The sequence below is a fragment of the Chrysochloris asiatica genome, unplaced genomic scaffold (assembly GCF_000296735.1).
Source record: "Chrysochloris asiatica unplaced genomic scaffold, ChrAsi1.0 scaffold00014, whole genome shotgun sequence".
NCBI lineage: Eukaryota > Metazoa > Chordata > Mammalia > Afrosoricida > Chrysochloridae > Chrysochloris > Chrysochloris asiatica.
In genome coordinates, this window is record NW_006408532.1 from 19,835,693 (window position 1) to 19,842,136 (window position 6,444).

Genomic DNA, 6,444 nt, shown 5'->3' on the forward strand with positions numbered 1-6,444 from the left:
TTCAACACTTTAAAAAGTTCCTGTGCAGCAGATTTGCCCAGTGCAATACGTCGTCTGATCTCTTGACTGCTGCTTCCGCGAGTCCACCTAAATTTAGATACTATCTAAAAAATAGAGTTGATCCATTGAACACTAATGACAAGGAACACATGAGTTGTGGGATAACATTAAGAACATTATACATTAAGGAAGAAAAGACCAAAACGAGTGTTAGAAGAGTCTCTGAAACTTGCTCTTGAACTTAGAATAGCTAAAGTGAAAAAATAAGTGATAAAGTAACAGAACAAAAAAAGGATTTCAAAGAGTGGCTTGAGAGACAAAGAAAAGTATTATTAGGAAACCAAAAGGGAAAAACACTATCTACATTTATCAAGTTAAACAACTGAAACTTTGAGTTTAAATACTGAAAGATTCTAAGGACATAAACACAAAATGAACAATACAGAAAGTGGTGCCAAAATAAATAAACAGTGATATATTTACAGATACTTGTTGAACAAACTTTCATATCTTGATTGTGAATAAGAGATTTTATGAATATGGTATGGCTTTCTTTTTAATACTTGAATCTATTTTGCTTTGTAACTACAACTGTTATTAATATTCCACTACTGCATACTCTGGTAGCAGTAGTGGTTACGAGTCAGGCTGCCAACCTCAAGGTCAGCAGTTTGAAACCACCAGCAGTTCCACCGGAGAAAGATGAGGCTTTCTGCTCCCATAAAGATTTACAGCCTCAGAAACCCTGTGCATGATCACTATGAGTCAGAACTTACTCCACGGTACTTAACAACAACAACAACTGCATACCTAACTTTTACCTATTGGAATTTTACCTTGTATTTCCTTTTCAAATCTTTTCTAGCTATTTATTTATTTGCCTAGGTTTTAATTTTCAATTTCATTTTGTTTTAGGTATCTATTGAATGTAATTAGATTTTGTTTTGTAACACAATTGGCAAGGCATTCTGTTTTAGAAGATAAATTTAAACCAATTATATTTATTATCATAGCTAACAACTTACATATCATATGTTACCATGTTTTTATTTTTAATGATTTCTTACTAGTTTTTGTTTTGTCCTTGGTTATTTTAATGATCCAAAGATATTATTAGTTCTACTATACTTCAAGTGCCTGAAATTTTTATATATTATTCTACATGTAATTTTATTTTCATTATACATTTAAATGAAAGTTAAACTTTAAGTCACTTCTAGGAAAAATGAAGACTTCATAAGGTTTACTATTCTCACCAGTTGTACTAAAATATATAATTTTCCAATTTTTTCTATGCTTTTTTCCAGTACTTATTTTTCATTCTTTTACTAAATTTTTTGAATATCTAATTACTTATCTTCTTCTTTTTAGTTCTTTTAGAACTTACTATAATTTTTAACTCCTAACCAGTTTTTATATAATAGTTTATTCTTTCATGAGTCTATAATACTGATATACACTTAAAATAATTTACTATCTGTTGTAAAAAACCCAAAAAACTGATGATTGTTTTGTGCATATTTAATATAAAATATAAAGCTAAAATTCTAAGTCATATTATGTCTTAGAAACATAATTTATAAGATTTTAGAAGCTAAGATCATTAATAGGAAGAAAAGAATGAAATTCAGGTTTTTTTTCTCCTTGAATTGTTATACCTTTGTATTATGTTTAGGGCTGTGATTTTATTCAATCTAACTTTTATATGACATGAGGTAAGGGTAAAGGGTGTTTGTTTTTTTTTCCTACATGGATATCCTGTTGTTTCAGAATCAATTTTTGAAAAGGCTATACTTTTCATACAGAATTACTTCTATCCTTCAACAATAAAAATTTTCACACAATTCACAAAAAAAAGTTTTGACATATCAATTGACTACACATGGGTGAGTGCACTTATGAATTCAATTAAATTCTACTGAGAATATGAACTTTTGAAATTAGTGTTCAAGGTTCCTTTAATCCTGACATGACTGAATTATTTGTATTTATTAGCTGTGATGGATTTAAGGTTTTTCAGTAATGACATATATGCTGAATAATTGAATCATGTTAAATTTTCAATTTGTAAGATGGATTTTGATAGTATGTGAACTCTGGACATGGGAAGGGTGGAAAGAAATGTGAGAAAAATTGTTTGTCTCAGCAAACTTTTATAGTGTGAAACTTTTGGTAACACTTAAATGTGCCTTCCACTGATGTGGTCCTGTAGGATAAGCACTGAACTGATGGTTCAAACTGTCCAGCAGTTCTTAGACACCCTATACAGTGTCTCTAATGAGTCAGAACCTACTCAATGGCGCTTAACAATGGGATTCATAGAATTGTTGGTGTTCTTGGTGTTGCAATTTGTGCACTGCAGTCTACCTACTTAGTTGTTGTTATGTGCTGTGCAGACAGGGTTTCCAAGGCTGTAAATCTTTATGGGAGCAGAAAGCCTTATCTTTCTCCCACAGAACAGCTAGTAGTTTCGAACTGCTGACCTTGCAGTTCGCAGCCCGATTCATAACCACTACGCTACCAAAGCTCCAACTTGTCTTAACCCTCTGTTACTTAGCTTGTTCAAGGCTCCTTCTTCACAAGAAAGTAGATCCTCCTACAGTAAGCTGCCTAAAGAGAGTGAGCCTGAAGGAAAGTTGGCTACTTCTGTCCCTGTTGTTAATATGGTCTTGTAAACAACAATTAACAGAATGCCTTTAAAAAGCACATCTCTCTGGGTGAGGGAGCAATTGACAAACATAGAAGGTGATATTTGTGTGTAGATATGGTATTGCACTTGAAAATTTTATCACCAATAAAACATAACTTCCAAACGAGGTAAGGGAAACCATAAACATACAAGTCTTCCCTCTCTGAACAAAAACCAGAAAAAAGTTCTACATATTTGCACCTTCAGATGCATCTCTTTACTAAATACCCTCTAAAGTTTAAACTCTGCAGCCACTCCTCAGAAACCCTATACAGGGTCACTGTGCGTTGGAACCGACTCGACAGCACTTAACAACAACAACCATAATCTCAATGATTTGGTGTCAACTGATGCTGCTTCTGTTCTAAAATACACATATCCCTACCACATGTGAGTATGTACTATGGTTCAGACATTAATATTACAAGGCAAAAGAGAGGAAAAACATAAATGAGCTATACATGTCGCACTGGTAATGAATAGATTAATTCTAAAGAATTGCAAAACAAATCTAATATAGATCTTAAAATATTTCTCTTCAGTCATTTCCTGTAAATATATCTATATTGTTGTAAAGTGCTGTCAGTTGTGACTTATAGCGACCTTGTATAGGATTTCTTAGCAATGGCTGATGAGTTTGTTTGCTGACTTTGCAGTTTCAAATTCACCTTGTGGTCCAGTTGTTATCCTTCAATGCCACACCAGTGCTCCTTTATACCTCCATTCTATCATATGCATCTTTACCTACAAAGCTCTGTTCCCTAAATATTCTTCCACATTTTATATATATTTGTAACTCTATGCTTAATTTTACTTGAATCTTCTCCAATTTCTAAATTGCATCTAAATTGTATCTTCTTCAATGCCTTTGAATTGTGGTGTTGGAGGAGAATACTAAAAGTGCCATGGACTGCCAAAAGAACCAATAGATCTGTTTTGGAAGAAGTGTAGACAGAGTGCTCCTTGGAGGCCAGGATGGCTAAGCTTTGTCTCTCATACTTAGGACATATTGTCCGGAGGGAACAGTCGCTGGAAAAGGATGTCATGCTGGGTAAGATGGAGGGTCAGAGAAAAAGAGGAAGACCCCCAACGAGATGGATCAGCCAGGTGGCATCATTGAAGGCACTGAGTATGGCAGCAGTGATGAGGTTGGCCCAGGATTGGACATTGTTTCGTTCTGCTGTGCATGGGGTTGTTATGAGTCGGTTCCGACTCTATGGCACCTGAAAACAACAACAACAACAACATCTTCTTCAATCAAAATATATACATTTTGTAGTCTTTTTCTTAAAATTCCATTAAACAGGTTTTGAATTTTCCAGATTTCAAATTGATTCTTTCATTTATTTGTTTCTTCCAGTTTGCTTTCAGTCTGATTACATTTTAATATTTCTATTTTCCTTTCTGTGTTCGTAGTTCACTAATGTGTTGCACTGAACTAAACAAATAAAATTTAAAACAGAAAGGCTGGTAAGGTCAGTCATCTTATTAACTAAAATCAAAGAGATAATTTTACTTATGGACTAAAACAAATTATTTGAATTACAGGATATTAAATACAAATGTATAATTCTGCATTGAAGTTTAATTTGAAATGCTAGAGTTTTGTTTTTAGTTTGTTTATTTTTTAGTACATTCTTTACATTAACTGAGTCTTTTAAAAAGTGATTCAATATTTAAAAAGAAGCTTATTTTATTTCAGCGACCATAATGGTATGCTGGGAAGATTCGTGCATCATCTTTGGTGAAGTGTAAAAAGACAATTTATATCAGACCCTTCTAGGAACTTACAGTAATGGATACATATTCAATACTCAAAACGAGTAGTAAAATGAAGAACAATTTTAAATAACTTACAACGTTTTTTTTTTTTTTTAAATAATGAAACCACAGCTATCCTATCTTGGTAAGAAATATATTTTCGTAACAACCATAATTTTAGCAACTTCTTTAACCAGTTTGAAGGACTCAACATACTATTTTAAGTTTTCCAATGCAATCTCTTGTTTACATGTTACCAGATATTCCCATGCAATACATTTCACATATTGGACTCGGTGGAGTATATATGTCTCTAAAGAAAAAAGAAAAATACAAGTTTTTTATTTAATCATTTGAGGCTAATCAGATATGTCCATTATGAGCATGCAAAGTGTGGCTAGGTCAGATTTATTAAAAAAGAAATATCTGGTTTTCAAAGGTTAAGGGTACAAAACTAGATATTATTAAAGATCTTAATTAATTTCTTCATATAGTAATAAACTTAGTATGGTTCAACATTGAATTGACTGTGGTAGGTTTGATAGTTGTAGACTTCATATGACATGGAAAGTACCATATAGAAAGGGAACTTGTGACTTAATTGTGGAATAAGAAATTTTAATTGAGGTTAGAAGTGATGCTGTAAAAACAGATGCCAACACAAAGCAAAGCAAATCAAGGCTTTCTCTTCACACAAATATTCATGTTCTTCCTATGGTTGCTACAGGTCAAAGTAGTCTGAAAAGAAAACCCCGCAGCCAGGATAATGACATAGACTAAAGAATTGGTTACGTATTGCAAAGGACAGGAAGTAGGAAAGACATCTCCATTCTTTTACAGTGGGGCTAAGGAGAAACAAACCAAACCTATTTTCAACAAAACCCTCTTGTCATTGAGTTCATTCCAACTCATAGAGACCTTGTAGGACAAAGTAGAACTGTTTCTTGGATTTTCTGAGACTGGAAATATTTACAAGGGCAGACAGCCCCATCTGTCTCCCATGGAGCTATCTGGTAGGTATGAACAGCTGACCTTTTGGTTAGCAGCCCAATGCCAAACCCATTGTGCCACCAGGTCTCCTTATTCAAAGTAAAAATGGGGATAAAAACAATAGGAATCTGTTGGATTCCGAGATGGGTTCAGTTTCATTTTAAAGCTGATTTCTTGTTTCATATAGCCTGTTTTCTGTTAATTAAGCTTCTTAATAAAATTCTGTGCCAAGAGTGCTTGCTAGACACAGTGTACCAGAGGAAAAACTCGCCTGGTTCAGGGAAACAGATACTCCCAGTGCATCACATACCATACAAAGAGTGTTCGATTTATAGGGATCATAACTTGGGTCCCACAGTGCAGACAGTCAGCATGGAAATTATACGCACGTTGTTTTTCTAACTTCTAGATAATTGTTTTACTCTTGAAGAAGTGAAATATGAATTAGCAACAATGCTGAAGCCTGAGTTTAAATATTATAGCTATAGAATGATTTTATGAAAGTATTTTTTTTAATTAGATACTTTTTCAATTTCAATCAAGTGCTTAATCGCATCACCATTAGTGCTCCTGAATATATACAGAGCTATGATTCATTGATGCTTAAAATAAGGTTTGTTTCAATTGTTTGGAAATGGCAAGTTTCCAAAACCACAAAGATACATTTGAACTTTGCTTTAAATTGTGATGCATGGCAATAATATTTAAATTCAACACTCAGAATTGTCTAGGCATGTGTCTTTAATTTATACTCAATTTTAAAAAGTAAATGATAAAGTAATGCTGTATACTGACTTTAAGAACTACCTAACTATGCCAAGATATCTCAGCTATGTTTCTGTTTTGGTTAGGTGCCATTGAGTTGGTTGCAACTCATAGCGACTCTTTGCACTACAGAACAAAACACAGCTGGGTCCTGCCCTATCCTCACAATGGCTGTTATGCTTGAACCCAAGAAGCATTCTGGCTGTACTTCTTCCAACACACAGTTCTTTGTTCTTCTA